The sequence below is a fragment of the Capra hircus genome, chromosome 12, assembly GCF_001704415.2.
Source record: "Capra hircus breed San Clemente chromosome 12, ASM170441v1, whole genome shotgun sequence".
In the NCBI taxonomy this organism is placed as follows: Eukaryota; Metazoa; Chordata; class Mammalia; order Artiodactyla; family Bovidae; genus Capra; species Capra hircus.
The window spans coordinates 20,464,580-20,480,639 of NC_030819.1; the positions used below are offsets into that span (position 1 = coordinate 20,464,580).

General features: G+C 38.3%; 1 long non-coding RNA gene across 1 annotated transcript in view; it reads right to left on the reverse strand.

Moving 5' to 3' along the window:
- LOC102168837 overlaps positions 1–16,060 on the reverse strand; it is a 40,018-nt gene that overhangs the window by 6,592 nt on the left and 17,366 nt on the right. Inside the window, exon 2 of the long non-coding RNA XR_310456.3 lies at positions 13,539–13,620. This is a non-coding gene — a long non-coding RNA (uncharacterized LOC102168837). The remainder of the gene's footprint in view (positions 1–13,538; positions 13,621–16,060) is intronic.

A 16,060-nucleotide genomic window follows, 5' to 3' on the forward strand; every position in this document is an offset into this window, starting at 1 on the left:
CAGCCATGTCTGACTCTTTGTGACCCTATGCACTGTAGCTCACCAGGCTCCCCTGTCCATGGAATTCTCCAGGCAAGAATACTGAAATGGCTTGTCTTGCCCTCCTCCAGGGGATCTTCCTGACACAGGGATCAAACCAGAAACTCTTGGATTGGTGCCACCGGTTAAGTCCCTCAGGCCATTAATACCATCCACCCCCAAAACTGTAACTCATACTGTTTCCCTTGGATCATTGTTCTAGATCTGTGAACAGTCCTATAACAATCATATATTTTGTGTGAATTTTTCTTACTTTCGTAGTCATGAGTTGAATGCTATTGTTAAAGGACCTTTTTTTAAAACTAGACTTCAGTCTTCTGTAGAAGAGTCTAGTTACTTTTGTGTAGACTCTTATGTGTGATGCTTTTGGTTACTAAGGAAGTATGTGTTGACTTTAAAACCTTCTTTCCAAATCACACTTTGTAAAAGTTAAGTCTTAGCTTGTAATCTTTTCCAATTATGGAGAAACCACTTCAAGTTACTTTTCAGGAAACTTGATGAGCTCTGATCAAACGCATCTGTTTGATGTTCTATTCTAACATCAATTTAAAAATTTAAACTGTATGTTGGTTCACAAGGTGAGTTTATCGGGGAACAGATATGTCTGTTTCACAGTGTGATGGTTGCCGTAGAAACAAATGGATGGGGCTAAATTATTAATTTGGTGATTTTTAAGGTGAAAAAATGAAGACCTTTAGAGTGAGAATATTCTATATAATGTAAATATAGAACAGCGCTTCCGCAAGGGAAAATTTGATTGGAGGAGAACAATTGTTGAGATTCATGATCTTTATCTTCTGGCCAGTGGAGGCAGGCTGGAGAGAGGGGCCTGAAGATGAGGTTCTGTTTTTGGTATCAACTAACCGTTCTCCATGAGGAACTGTTTTTGTTTGTATTATGCAGGACTGGGAAAGAAAAAGGAAATGGGAAAACATTGGCTATCGCTTTTGAGAAGGGAAAAAAAAAAAAACACAAAACTACTGCTTTTGTAGCCAGAGTTCTCTATGTAACCTGATAACAGAGAGAGGATAGAAAAAACTGTCCTGTCTTTAGCAAGGATAAAACAAGAATTCAGTAAAGCATCAATAATAATCGAGGCTAAGTATAACGGATGGCTAGTGTTACCTTCTGTTTCTTTTAAAATTACTTCTTTAAAATATACTTCGCTCAGTAATGGCTACATTTCTCTGACATTATAAAGAATTATTGAACGTAGACATATATCACTTTCACCCTCTCTCAGTTACCTTATGTTTCAGAAATATGGATATTAGATCCTGAAGATTTTAGAAGCTACCACTTATCTCATGGCATTATATTTTAAACAGAGGCAAAGTAGCTAAAAAAAATAAACAGCTTCTTGCATATTGAATTCATGTGTCCATATTTATTAAGTCATAATGTCGACGCTGAGCAACCATGTCAGGAAGTCTATCTTATATTTAACCAGAAGCCTTATATTTCAACTTTCATTTCTCAGTCTGTCGGTAAAGAATGTATCCTTTGTTGCAGTGGGATTTACCATGAAACTAGTCAAGTTTAGCTTCATGGTTTCTTACTTGCATAGATCCCTTCCTAAGTCCTAGAAGGGATTCTAGCATTGTGCCACATGATTATATATATTTTTTGTGAAATTGGAAAAAAGATATTTTAATTGTACTTAGTTAAACTGCTATCACTTTATATTCATATGTACTCTCTGTCCTGCTTGCCTTTGGTGATAAATGGTGGTAGAATGGCCAGGGGCATTTTGGGGATTCAACTGAAGGGAGGTTATGTTGGATACATTATTTTGCATGTAGGGAACATACTTTCTTCGTGGTTCATAGTCATGTCTAAATGTAGTTCAGTTGTTGCTTGTTACCTTTAAGAAGCCTTAACTAGTGCTGAGAAATGAAGATTTAGGACCAGATATTGTAAAATAATATGAGCCTTTTCCCTGGACCTATGTGAGAGCTGAGGAAAATTAAGAATTGACGTGTATGGAGCTAAATCTAATGTGTGGGAAATGCATCTATTTTTCAGGCATGTAAAATTATAAGCAAGAATTGGTTCTCACTATCTAATCAAAATGGAAATTCTCCTTTATCAGGGATACTTGATAATGCTGCGTATAAAATTATCCAACGTTGGAAAGACAGTCTCTTCAACAAAGTGCTGGTGCTGGGAAAACTGGACAGCTACATGTGAGAAAATGAAATTAGGTAATTCTTTAACACCATACACAAAAATAAGCTCAAAATGAGTTAAAGACCTAAACATGAGACCAAACACTATAAAACTTCTAGAGGAAAACATAGGCAGAACACTCTCAGACATAAATCGCAGTAGTATCTGTTTAGACCCATCTCCTAAAATAATGGAAATCAGAAAAATAAACAAATGGAACCGACTTAAACTCAAAAGGTTTTGCACAGCAAAGGGAACAATAAACAAAAGAAAAAGACAATCCACTGGTTGGGAGAAAATATTTGAAAATGATGTGACCCACAAGGGATTTGTCTCCAAAATTTACAAACAGCTCATGATGCTTAACAGCATCAAAACAAACAACCCAATCAACAAATGGTCAGAAGACCAAATAGATATTTCTCCAAAGAAAACATACAGAGGGCCAAGAGGCACATGAAAAAGATGTTCAACGTTGCTAATTATTAGAGAAAGGCAAATCAAAACTACAATGAGATATCACTTCACACCGACCAGAGTGACTTTCATCAAAACATCCACAAATAATAAGAGGGTGTGGAGAGAAGGGAACCCTCCTACACTGTTAGTGGGAATGTAAATTAGTATAGTCACTATGGAGAACAATATGGAGGTTCCTTAAAATGCAGACTCTGCAATCCCACTTCTGGGCATATATCCAGAGAAAAACATGCTCTGAAAGGATATATGCACCTCAATATTCATTGCAGCACTGTTTACAATAGCCAAGACATGGAAGCAGCAACCTAAGTGTCCATTGACAGAGGAATGGATAAAGATGTGGTACATATATGCAGTTGGGATTGAAAGGAACGAAACAATGCCATTTGCGGTAACATCAAGGGAGCTAGAGATTGTCATACTGAGCAAAGCAAGTCAGACGGAAGGAGAAACAGTATATGACATCCCTTATATGTGGAATCTAAAAAGAAGTGATACAAATGAACTTACAAAATAGAAAGAGACTCCCAGATTTAAAAGAATGAACTCATGTTTTCTGCAGATAGGATGGGGGGAACGGGATACTTAGGGAGTTTGGACATGTACACACTGCTATATTTATAATGGATAACAAACCAGGTCCTACTGTATAGCACAGGGAACTCTGTTCAGTGTTATGTGGCAGCCTGGATGGGAGGGGAGTGTGGGTAGAATGGATACACGTATATGTATGGCTGAATCCTTTTGCTGTTCACCTGAAATTATCACAATATTATTAATTGGCTATCAGTTCATTTCAGTTCAGTCGCTCAGTTTTGTCCGACTCTTTGCGACCCCATGAATCGCAGCACGCCAGGCCTCCCTGTCCATCACCATCTCCCGGAGTTCACTCAGATTCAAGTCCACCGAGTCAGTGATGCCATCCAGCCATCTCATCCTCTGTCGCCTCTGCCCCCAATCCCTCCCAGCATCAGAGTCTTTTCCAATGAGTCAACTCTTCGCATGAGGTGGCCAAAGTACTGGAGTTTCAGCTTTAGCATCATTCCTTCCAAAGAACACCCAGGGCTGATCTCCTTCAGAATGGACTGGTTGGATCTCCTTGCAGTCCAAGGGACTCTCAAGAGTCTTCTCCAACACCACAGTTCAAAAGCATCAATTCTTCAGTGCTCAGCCTTCTTCACAGTCCAATTGTCACATCTATACGTGACCACAGGAAAAACCATAGCCTTGATTAGACAGACTGTAGTCGGCAAAGTAATGTCTCTGCTTTTGAATATGCTATCTAGGTTGGTCATAACTTTCCTTCCAAGGAGTAAGCGTCTTTTAATTTCATGGTTGCAGTCACCATCTGCAGTGATTTTGGAGCCCCCAAAAATAAAGTCTGACACTGTTTCCACTGTTTCCCCATCTATTTCCCATGGCGTGATGGGACCGGATGCCATTATCTTCATTTTCTGAATGTTGAGCTTGAAGCCAACTTTTTCACTGTCCTCTCTCACTTTCAAGAGGCTTTTTAGTTCCTCTTCACTTTCTGCCATAAGGGTGATGTCATCTGCATATCTGAGGTTCTTAATATTTCTCCCAGCAATCTTGATTTCCAGCTTGTGTTTCTTCCAGCCCAGCCTTTCTCATGATGTACTCTGCATATAAGTTCAATAAGCAGGGTGACAATATACTGCCTTGACATACTCCTTTTCCTATTTGGAACCAGTCTGTTGTTCCATGTCCAGTTCTAACTATTGCTTCCTGACCTGCATACAGATTTCTCAAGAGGCAGTTCAGGTGGTCTGGTATTCCCATCTCTCTCAGAATTTTCCACAGTTTATTGTGATCCACACAGTCAAAGGCTTTGGCACAGTCAATAAAACAGAAATAGATGTTTTTTTCTGGAACTCTCTTGCTTTTTCCATGATCCAGTGGATGTTGGCAATTTGATCTCTAGTTCCTCTGCCTTTTTGAAAACCAGCTTGAACATCAGGAAGTTCATGGTTCACGTATTGCTGAAGCCTGGCTTGGAGAATTTTGAGCATTACTTTACTAGCATGTGAAGTGAGTGCAATTGTGCAGTTGTTTGAGCATTCTTTGGCATTGCTTTTCTTTGGAATGGGAGTGAAAACTGACCTTTTCCAGTCCTGTGGCCACTGCTGAGTTTTCCAAATCTGCTGGCATATTGAGTGCAGCACTTTCATAGCATCATCTTTCAGAATTTGAAACAGCTCAACTGGAATTCCATCACCTCCACTAGCTCCAATACAAAATATAAAGTAAAAAAAAAAAGAATTATTAATTTATCATCTATAATTTTCCTTTCTATTGAGAATTACACAATGGAGAATTTATAGAATATCTATTTGTAGGGCACAGACTTGCAAATACTAAAGGAAAAAATGTGTGTCTGTGTGAAGTCGCATGTTTTTATGCACCCTAACTTCAGTGATAAAAAAAAAAAATTTTAACTGACAATTAACCACACTATAATTGTCTCTCTATTCTCGCTCTATAAAATGTTATCAGAATATTGTCATATGAAGAAAGAAAATCTAAGGGATATAAAGATGTGCTAGAGAGTCACTAAAAATGCTAGTTTTGAATTTCTATGTTTGTCAGCTTTTAAAAATTATAATTTGTTGTGATTTCTTTTATCTTTCTGTAAAAATGTTCTAAGTAACTATCTTTTTAAAAAGATATGCCCCAAAGTAAATATGGTTAAAATCCATAAAATCTAGTTTTGTTATGTAATGATAGTTGGAACTTCTAATCAATTTAGTTTAAAAAAAGCTGACTCACTCAAATTTTTTAAATGTTTAGAAACAGCAGAAAAATTCTTCGTGTGGTGCAAGTCATCCATTCCTTTTTTTTTTTCTGAGAGCAAAAAATCTGAGTTACTTTCATCCTTCTTTAAGTGTTATATTTTGTACGCTGTCCCTGGCCAATAGAACTTTCTGTGATGCTAGAAACACTCTATATGTTTGCTGTATACTATTACAACCACTAGCCATATGTGGTTATTAAGCATTTGAAATGTGTGGTTGGTGAAACTGAGCAACTGAAGTATTTGTTCTGTTTTACTTAATTTACATTCACATTGACATGGCCACACATGTCTGGTAGCCCTCATATTGGACAACTCACCTGATACTCTTAATCAACTTTGGGATTAACTCTGTGTCTCATATGCATTTCTATCTAGTCATTGAGTATAGATTTTTAGGTCGTTATGCAGTACAGTCCTAAGTCCTGACTAATGTAATATATTATTCAGAAAGTTGGTTTCATTTTTGAGCAATTTCTCAAATATCCTCATATTCTGATGATGCTGTGGGCACTTTTATAGGCAGGTCCTTATTTATTATTACATTTATTGTTGGCAGATGCTAGAAAGTGTAATACTCTTGTGGATATCCTCCTTTCAAACACACTTCTCAATATGGTGAAACAATCAATCAAAGAGTGTTTTATTTGGAGGAAAAGATGCATAGACTCCTGTCAATAAAGCATTCTGCTTTCCTAAAAGTAATGATCACTAGAATGAGCCTGACAAGGGTTTGACATATTCAGCAACTGGAGACGTCCTACTCTATAGAATGAATTTAACAGCGATAGCCAGATTATGCTCTACAGTTGAGAGTGATACCCAAGGCCTGTCCCTGGAAGATGATTGTTTACACCCAAGAGCAATTCCTGGAATGTAACAGGAAGCTGTGCATGACCACAGAGCTGAGCTGGATGTTTCTCCAGGCTTCCTGTTGGAGGGATGACTGTTTTTCATTCCCCTTCAGGAACACATGAAAATCACTCTGAAAACCATACAGAAGAAAATGCTTTTTTAAAACAAGTATGACTTTCCCCAGATATATGATTCTGTGTAGAATAATCTCAAGATAACTATTACAACAAAAGAAGTTGGAAACCTAAATAAAACTTCAGAAAAATCAAGAGCAGTCTAGACATTGAGGAACAGGATACTGCAAAGTTACACTGAAGTTTAATATTAGTATTGAAATGATTTCTCAATCTTTAGGCCCACAAAAATTTACAAAGCCTACAAATTTGATTAAACACCTTTTTCATTCTTACTTTCTCTGTATTTTGATGATATCCTTATGTTTTTGTCCACCCTTTCCTTGTCACTGGATTAAAAGAAAACAGTGAATTTTCTATTGAGTATAGTACTCAGTGTGGTATAGTGCTAGATATAGGATTAAAACTAATATAAACCATAATAAGGATTTCTTTTTATTTAGTTTATTGTGTCCTTAAGGCAAATGGATGATGGCATTTTTTTTGTTGTTGTTGTTTTTTTAGTCTTTATTTAGAATGAATCAGTGCTGGATGTATACGAATTCAATTTGTTTAAAAACAGAAAGCCATAAAAACACAAAATACTAACAGCTTTTTTGGAAGCCTAGTTTTATTTATTCTTATATTTTTAGATTCTTGAGGTATATACATTTGCTAATTTCTGTGGCAGAATTAGGAGTTTATGTAGAAATATAATCACTTTCATTAAACTGATATATCTAGGGGACTTCCCCGGTGGTTCAGTGGTTAAGGCTCTTGTGTTTCCAGGGCAGAGGATGCGGGTTCAATCCCTGGTCAGAGAACTAAGATCCCACATGCCGCACGCACACTCAAAAAAAAAATTGGTAAGTCTGTATATGAAATCCTGGAGATGACAACAGTGTCCATCAACAGGTGAGAATATGAACAATCATGGTATGTTCATACAATGAAACACTACACAAACCAAAGGAATACATACCGCAGTATGGATAAATCTCAGAATACTTAGACCGAGTGAAAGAAACCAGGAAAAAACACATGGACTATTTATATAAATCCATAAATGTATTTACTTGTAAATACAAATATGTAAAGATTATATACATTTCTTTAAATTACATCCTACTGTATAGTGACAGAAAGCAGGTAGTTGTTGCCTGGGTCTGGAGTCGGGAGGGCTGTGGGAAGGGGTGTGTGAAGGAGGGATTACAAAAAGCCAACAGGAAACTTTGAGTGGTTGTGTATATGTTAACTATTTTGCTTGTAGTGATGGTTCACAAGTATACATATGTCAAAGCTTAACATCTTGTATGCTTGAAAAAACATAGTTTATGTCAATTTTATCTCAGTAGAGCTGTCTAAAATTCTTTTTAATTAAAATATAGTGCTCTAATTTTCAACTAGTCTTCCCAGGTGGCTCAGTGGTAAAGAATCCGGCTGCCCATGCAAGAGACACAAGTTTGATGCCTGGTCTGGGAAAATCCCCCGGAGAAGGAAATGGCAACCACTTCAGTATTCTTGCCTGGAAAAATCCCATGGGAAAAGGAGTCTGGTCGACTCACAAAAGGATCGGACACAACTTAGTGACTAAACAACAACAACAATTTTTGACTACTCAAAAATAAAGCCATATACCCAAATAATTTTCACAGTCCAATAAAGGAGAGTAGGTGGGGTCCTAGTAAGTGCTGAATAAAATATGAGACACCTCAAAGAAGCAAGCAATCCATTTCCCAGTGAGTGATAATAGAAATTAAGGGAAAAAAGCCAATCAGAAAGTATCATTTCCCATCTCTGTGAATAGCATCAATTTTCATATGTTGGCTAAAGCAAGATCCCTGTGAGTCCTCCTGGACTGACTCTCTCCACTGCTCTTTCATCCAGTGAGCTACAATTTCTTTTCCATCCTATACTAGATATATTTTAAGTGCATGTTATTTCTGTCTTGTTTTCTCTGGCCCACCTTCCACTGATTTGATCAGATCCCCACTATTTCCTGTCTGCAAGTATTTTCTAGTAATCTCCCCACTTCCCATCTTCTTCCCTTCCAACCCATCCCCCATGCAACAACAGGAGCTGTTACCTGTAGGGGCCAGGGAAAGAGTCATCTCCCAAAAGCAGGAGAAAGAGAGAGAGTCCTAATGGTAGGAAGTCAGATCACAAGAGTTATGGCCTTTGGTAGAGCAACATGAAATTCCCAGGTGGCTCAGTGGTAAAGAATCCGCCTACCAGTGCAGGAGACACAGGTTCAATCCCTGGGTAGGTAAGATCCCCTGGTGAAGCACTGAACAGCAGCAGCTGAGAAATACAGTCGTTGCTGATCCACAGCCTGGAGGGAAACAGATGCTAGCTTCATACCCTCTTCCCTGCAGTGCCTTGCCCATGACTTTTACTGGTCATACTGAAAGTCAGGAAGCCCAGTGGATGTAGTCCATAATGGTTGGCATAGCGGGGCACAGAGCAGTATGGAGAAGGGAAAGAGTAGATCTGGAAACACCAACAGCAACTATATTAGCACATCCTTCTAAAACATGAGATGGATCACACTGTTCCCTTAAGAAAATAGCATTGTCAGGGGCTATTTGTGTTTGGAGGTTGGAAGACCTTTGCCTCTACCTTCAAAGTTGAAAAGTAATATTTTGCTCATGTATTTGCTGAATAAAAGATACTGTAATTTATTACATGTGATTGGCACGTCCCTAAGTGCTTTACATATATTATCTCATTTGCATGCATGTGTGCTAAGTCACTTCAGTCATGTCCGACTCTTTGTGACCCTGTGAACCACGCTTCTCTGTCCATGGGATTCTCCAGGCAAGCATACTGAGGTGCGTAGCCATTGCCTGCCCCAGGGAGTCTTTCCAACCCAGAGGTCAGAACCCGCATCTCCTGAGGCTCCTGCATTGCAAGAGAAGCCTGTAATCTCATTTACTTCCCTCATTATCTCTGAGAAAGAGATGTTAGTTTCATTGTCTTAATAATATTGAAGCATATCAATGTTTATAATGCCATCACATTACATATGCATACTAAAAAATTTTATGTGAATTCCCTAATACTTGTACGGAAGAAGATAGGAAGCAAAATGACAATTTAAATAATATGGATGAACCCACCTGCTAGTCCAGTTAACGTTAGCGAGAGTCTAGAGTTTACTTGGAGAAGGAAATAGCAACCCACTCAAGTACTCTTGCCTGGAAAATCCCGTGGATGGAGGAGCCTGGTAGGCTACGGTCCATGGGGTCATGAAGATTCGGACAAGACTGAGTGAATTCACTTTCACTTTTCAATTTCATGCATTGGAGAAGGAAATGGTAACCCACTCCAGTGTTCTTGCCTGCAGGATCCCAGGGATGGGGGAGTCTGGTGGGCTGCCGTCTATGGGGTCGCACAGAGTCGGACACAACTGAAGCGACTTAGCAGCAGCAGTAGCAGCAGAGTTTACTTATTTTGTACAGTGTGATCCTTAAACATACACTGGCTAGTTTATCGGATACTTAATGAAAGAACTAGGGGAATACTCAATGCAAAGAAATAGAGGAAAACAATAGAATGGGAAAGACTAGAGATCTCTTCAAAAAACTTAGAGATACCAAGGGAATATTTCACTGGACACAGTAAAGGACAGAAACAGTATGGACCTAACAGAAGCAGAAGATATTAAGAAGAGGTGGCAAGAATACACAGAAGAACTATACAAAAAAAATCTTAATGACCTATATAACCATGATGGTGTGATCACTTACCTAGACCAGACATCCTGGACTGTGAAGTCAAGTGATCCTGGCCTTAGGAAGCAGCACTATGAACAAAGCTAGTGGAGGTGATGGAATTCCAGCTGAGCTATTTCAAGTCCTAAAAGATGATGCTGTGAAAGTGCTGCACTCAATATGCCAGCAGATTTGGAAAACTCAGCAGTGGCCACAGGACTGGAAAAGGTCAGTTTTCATTCCAATTCCAAAGAAAGGCAATGCCAAAAATTGTTAAAAATATTGCACAATTGGACTCATCTCACATGCTAGGAAAGTAATGCTCAAAATTCTCCAAGCTAGGCTTCAACAGTACATGAACCGTGAACTTCCAGATGTTCAAGCTGGATTTAGAAAAGGCAGAGGAACCAGAGATCAAATTGCCAATATCCGCTGGATCATGGAAAAAGAAAGAGAGTTCCAGAAAAGCATCTATTTCTGTTTTATTGACTATGCCAAAGCCTTTGACTGTGTGGATCACAATAAACTGTGGAAAATTCTTAAAGATATCCTTACCTGCCTCTTGAGAAATCTGTGTGCAGGTCAAGAAGCAACAGTTAAAACTGGACATGGAACAACAGACTGGTTCCAAATTGAGAAAGGAGTATGTCAAGGCTGTATATTGTCACCCTGCTAATTTAACCTATGAGAAGAGCATGTTATGCAAAATGCTGGCCTGGATGAAGAACAAGCTGGAATCACAATTGCCAGGAGAAATATCATAACCTCAGATATGCAGATGACACCACCCCTATGGCAGAAAGTGAAGAGGAACTAAAGTGCCTCTTGATGAAAGTGAAAGAGGAGAGTGAAAAAGCTGACTTAAAACTCAATATTCAAAAAACGAAGATCATGGCATTGGATTCCATCACTGCATGGCAAATAGATAGGGAAACAATGGAAACAGTGACAGACTTTATTTTCTGGGGCTCCAAAATCACTGCAGATGGTGACTGCAGCCATTAAAGTAAAAGATGCTTGTTCCTTAGAAAAAAAGCTATGACCAACCTAGACAGCATATTAAAAAGCATATTAAAATGCCAACAAATTAGTTTGCCAACAAAGGTCCATCTAGTCAAAGCTATGGTTTTCCCAGTAGTCATGTATGGCTGTAAGAGTTGGATCATAAAGAAAGCCGAGTGCCAAAGTATTGATGCTTTTGAACTGTGGTGTTGGAGAAGACTCTTGAGAGTTCCTTGGATTGCAAGGAGATCAAAACAATCAATCCTAAAGGAAATCGGTCCTGAATATCCTTTGGAAGGACTGATGCTGAAGCTGAAGCTCCAATACTTTGGCTACCTGATGCGAAGAACTGACTCTTTAGAAAAGACCCTGATGCTGAAGGCAGGATAAGAAGGGGATGACAGAGGATGAGATGGTTGGATGGCATCACTGACTAGATGGACATGAATTTGAATAAGCTCTGGGAGTTGGTGATGGACAGGGAAGCCTGGCGTGCTGCAGTCCATGGGGTTGCAAAGAGTCAGCCATGACTGAGCGACTCAACTGAAGTGAATGGAAAGATCAAAGCACAAAGAAAGCTGGTGATTATGACTTACAAAGAGATGATATGTTGTTTTGCAAGGCGGCCCAATTCTCAAAGGATTTTCAAAGGTAAATTTTGTGTACCTTATTTTCATCTCCTTGATTGACTTGAAGACCTAACCCTTAGATAAAATTAAACCCTGGATTGAGACTTGAGAATTAAACCCTGGATTAAAACACAGCCAGCTTATAAAATGTCTGTCTGATTATAAACTCTTTGCTCTTAAGCATTATCATGTCATGTATAGTCTCAAAAAAAGATAAACATTGCCAGTTCTTTCTTTCTCTCTGCAAAATTGAAAGCTTGAGATTATTTTTCTTTTTCTCAATTTGCTGTTACTGAATATTTTGGGGTGCCTGCAGCTTGAAAGGCAATGGACATTTTATATATGCTACCATTGTCTTTTATTAGCCTGGTTTTTTAATGAAAGGGTATGGCTTATAAAGTAGGATTCATATTTTAGTGTATAAAAAATGTCAGATTTTCTATTGGATATAAAAAGTTTATTTCCATAGCTTATAAAATACATGTTAGAAAAATTTTAAATGTTTTTACAACTCAAAGAATTGTCTTCTCTTACTATTAGAGTTCTTTGTGTAAATATTGTGCATTGAATATTCATTGTTCATAATCTAACATTGTTGGAGATCCAAATACATCCAATTTTAGAGCAGATGTTAATATTTTTTTAAAGAAAAATATTATTTATTTGGCTACTTTGTATCTTAGTGCCACGTGCAGGCTCAGTAGTTGTGGGTGTGGTGTTAATTGTACCATGTCCCCTGTATTAAAAGGCAGATTCTTAACCGCTGGACCACCAGGGAAGTCCCCAGAAGAATCTTTTAATGAATAATATATACTGATTGAAGCAATCGTATATTTTTCTTTGAGTCCACACTCTTGCTTTAAAATGTCTTTCTAACTCCCAGTGTGCATTCATTTACATCATTGTTACACATTTGCAGGCTTTATCTTAATATTAACTTGAAGCGAAGTGAAGTGAAAATCGCTCGGTCATGTCCGACTCTTTGCGACCCCATGGACTATACAGTCCATGGAATTCTTCAGGCCAGAATACTGGAGTGGGTAGCCTTTCCCTTCTCCAGGGTATCTTCCCAACCCAGGGATCGAACCCAGGTCTCCCGCATTGCAGGCAAATTCTTTACCAGCTGAGCCACCAGGGAAGCCAGATATTAACTTGGAAGTGCATTTTTCTTAGTTGTATTTTGAGGATACCTAAAATGTACCTGCAAATAACAGACATTCAGTGAATGTCTGGTTAATAAAATGAATGAATGTCCTCAATGTCAGCTGCCAAGATTTATTCAGAATTTTCATTAATTCTGTTTATAATTGACCTACAAAATTAAACTTTTTATTAAGAGGTAATGTGTGTGTGCATGCTCAGTTGCTTAGTCATGTCCAACTCTTCGCGGTTCCATGGACGTAGCCCACCAGGCTCTTCCGTCCGTGGAATTTCCCAGGCAAGAATACTGGAGTGGGTTGCCATTTCCTCCTCCAGGAGATCATCCCTACCCAGGGATCAAACCCTTGTCTCCCATGTCCCTTGCATTGCAGATGGATTCTTTACCCTCTGAACCAAATGGAAAGTCAAGTTCACAATAACCCAGGTTACTGGAATACCTTCTCACCCAAAGCTAACCATGGAGTAATGCTCTGGGACATAAAACCCAGGGCGCTTGAAACAAAATACAAGGCCCCCTTAATGATTAACCACAGCACTACAAGACCTCAAGGGCTGCCTCTCTTACCTTCTTATACATATTCAAGTTCCCAGTGAAGCTTGTCTTCAGAAACAGGGTCTGTTTGTGATGCTTGAAATTCAGATAAATTCTAGAAGAGGATAGTGATAATAATGACCATTTTAATTTCAATTATTTGTCTGTTAATTTAATTAATTGAACAAGTGGGTAGCTCTTGAGGGAAAATCTCTTTATTATGCAGCTAGGGAGATTTTATAAGAAACACTGAATATTTTTTTTTTTTAGAAAAAGCTTTTTATTTATTGAGATTTTTGGATTTAAATGTAAAACTATTTTGAGTCAACTTCTCATCTTATTTCATACTGCTACATGGGACCGATTTTAGCAAAATAAACAGAAGGCAAATTAATCATAAAGTCCAACAAAATCGATCGCTTGAGTTCTGATTTTGCTAGTTAGTTCTTATTTTTAATTATTCTCCAGAACTGAACACCACAGTTCGGTGTATATATACCCACATATTAATTCCCTGGAGAAGGAAATGGCAGCCCACTCCAGTATTCTTGCCTGGAGAATCCCATGGACAGAGGAGCCTGCTGGGCTACAGTCCACGGGGTCGCAGAGTCGGACACGACTGAGCGACTTAATTAGAGAAATACCAAATAATGATTGTGAAGTTCTTCCTATACAGATAGTAAGGTAAAAATTAGATAATGACCCACATAGTTGACAAAAGCCCCCTTTTTCTTTAAGGGCATATTTGGAGTTTGAGTTGCCTCTATTCTTCATTCACTAATTCCTAGCCTGGTGAATATTTTTTTAAATCAAGTTATTTTCTTAATTAACTATACAAGAGCCCAGTCTCACACAATAGGATACAGTATTAAAAAGGATTACAGCCTAAAATTTCAGAATAGAAAATTAAAAGTAACTTAAGTATATTATTTTTGCAAGTTGTTAATAACCAGTTTGTGTAAACTATTGACAATGAAAAAAAATTCCATTGTATAACAGATTTTTAAAATATTTTGTCTTTTCTGTCCTTTTTCTCTTTTACAACATAAACTGCTTAAAAAATAAAACTTGTTTGTCATGTTAAAATAGCTGTTGATTAAAAAAAACTTTTTTGTCCTGACTGTCAGAATATCCAGTGGAAATGGCTGGCATGTTAGAGTGTGAATAACACAGTAATCCGTAACTGTCTGCCCTTTCAGTCCAAGACGAGAGTCATTGATTAGAAATAGAATTCATGATTTTGAGTTCAGACAAACTGCTTCCAAAATCTCTGCAAAAAGAACATTTTTAGTGATCCAAGAAGTCTTATGAATTTCTTTGAGAGTACTATCTAGCAAGCAAAGTCCTAAAATTAATCACAAATTACCTCATATTTATTTAGCTCCATTCTCAACTACAATCACTTTTTTGGAGGTTACCTTAAAAAAAGAAAAAAGCATGCCCAGCATTTCCATGAACAGCTACTCATCTCAGCCTCATCATCTTTTTTTCCCACTCTGGAGTTTTTAATTTTTCTCAAATGAACAAACTCTATTCCCTTAGTCAACCTGTCTTGAAATTTTTCCTTTATGCCTTTTTTCTCCATCTTCTCCAAATCCAGTAATAAGAAGCTGACAATTATTTCTTCTTGTCATTGATACCTCATTTTAATTCCCACTGTCATTATCTTGGTCCCAGAACTCATTACTTCACAGTGAGACTGTTTTAATAATTTCTTAGCTGATCTTTCTTGATCGTATTTCTGGCCTCTTCAGTATTTTTTATATACCACTGCTTTCTTTATGCAGTTTATCTTTGATGCTCAGAATCCTTCAAGACTTCCCCTTCACCAACAAAATAAATTTAAAATTCCCTTGTCTATGATCTCAGACCCTTCACTACTGACTCCAATCTATTTATCTAACCTCATGTACTCATTTGGGCTTCCCTGGTGACTCAGATGGTAAAGAATCTCCCTACAATGCAGGAGACTCAGGTTCCATCCCTGGATTGGGAAGATCCCCTGGAGAAGGGAATGGTTACCCACCCCCATATTCTGGCCTGGAGAATTCCATGGACAGAGGAGCCTGGAGGGCCACAGTCCATGGGATCACAGAGAGTCAGTCACGACTGAGTGAATAACATGGACTCATTCAACAGACATTTTTGAGAGTTGCTCTGTGCCAAGGACTGTGCTTAGGAGGTTGACACATAAAGATGAACAAGGTATATCAGGACTTCCTGCCAGTCCAGTGGTGAAGACTGCTTGCTTCCACTCTAGGGTTGTGGGTTTGATCCCTGGTCAGAGAACTAAGGTTTCGTATACCGCGAAGTGTGGCCTAAGTAAACAAACTTAAAAAAAATAATAAAAGGATAAATAAGGTATGTATGGTTCTTGGTCTTCACAAGTGCACAGTGCCTCTCAGTAACGCTTTCCATGGCCTCCTCCACAATTCCAAGTGCTATATTCTCATCTAGTGACATTTTATTTCCTCCATGAAAACTTCTTTAACCGTCCCAGTCCATTTTGGTTTCTTTCTCCTCTGTGCCATCAGATTTGTCTGATGACACCATCA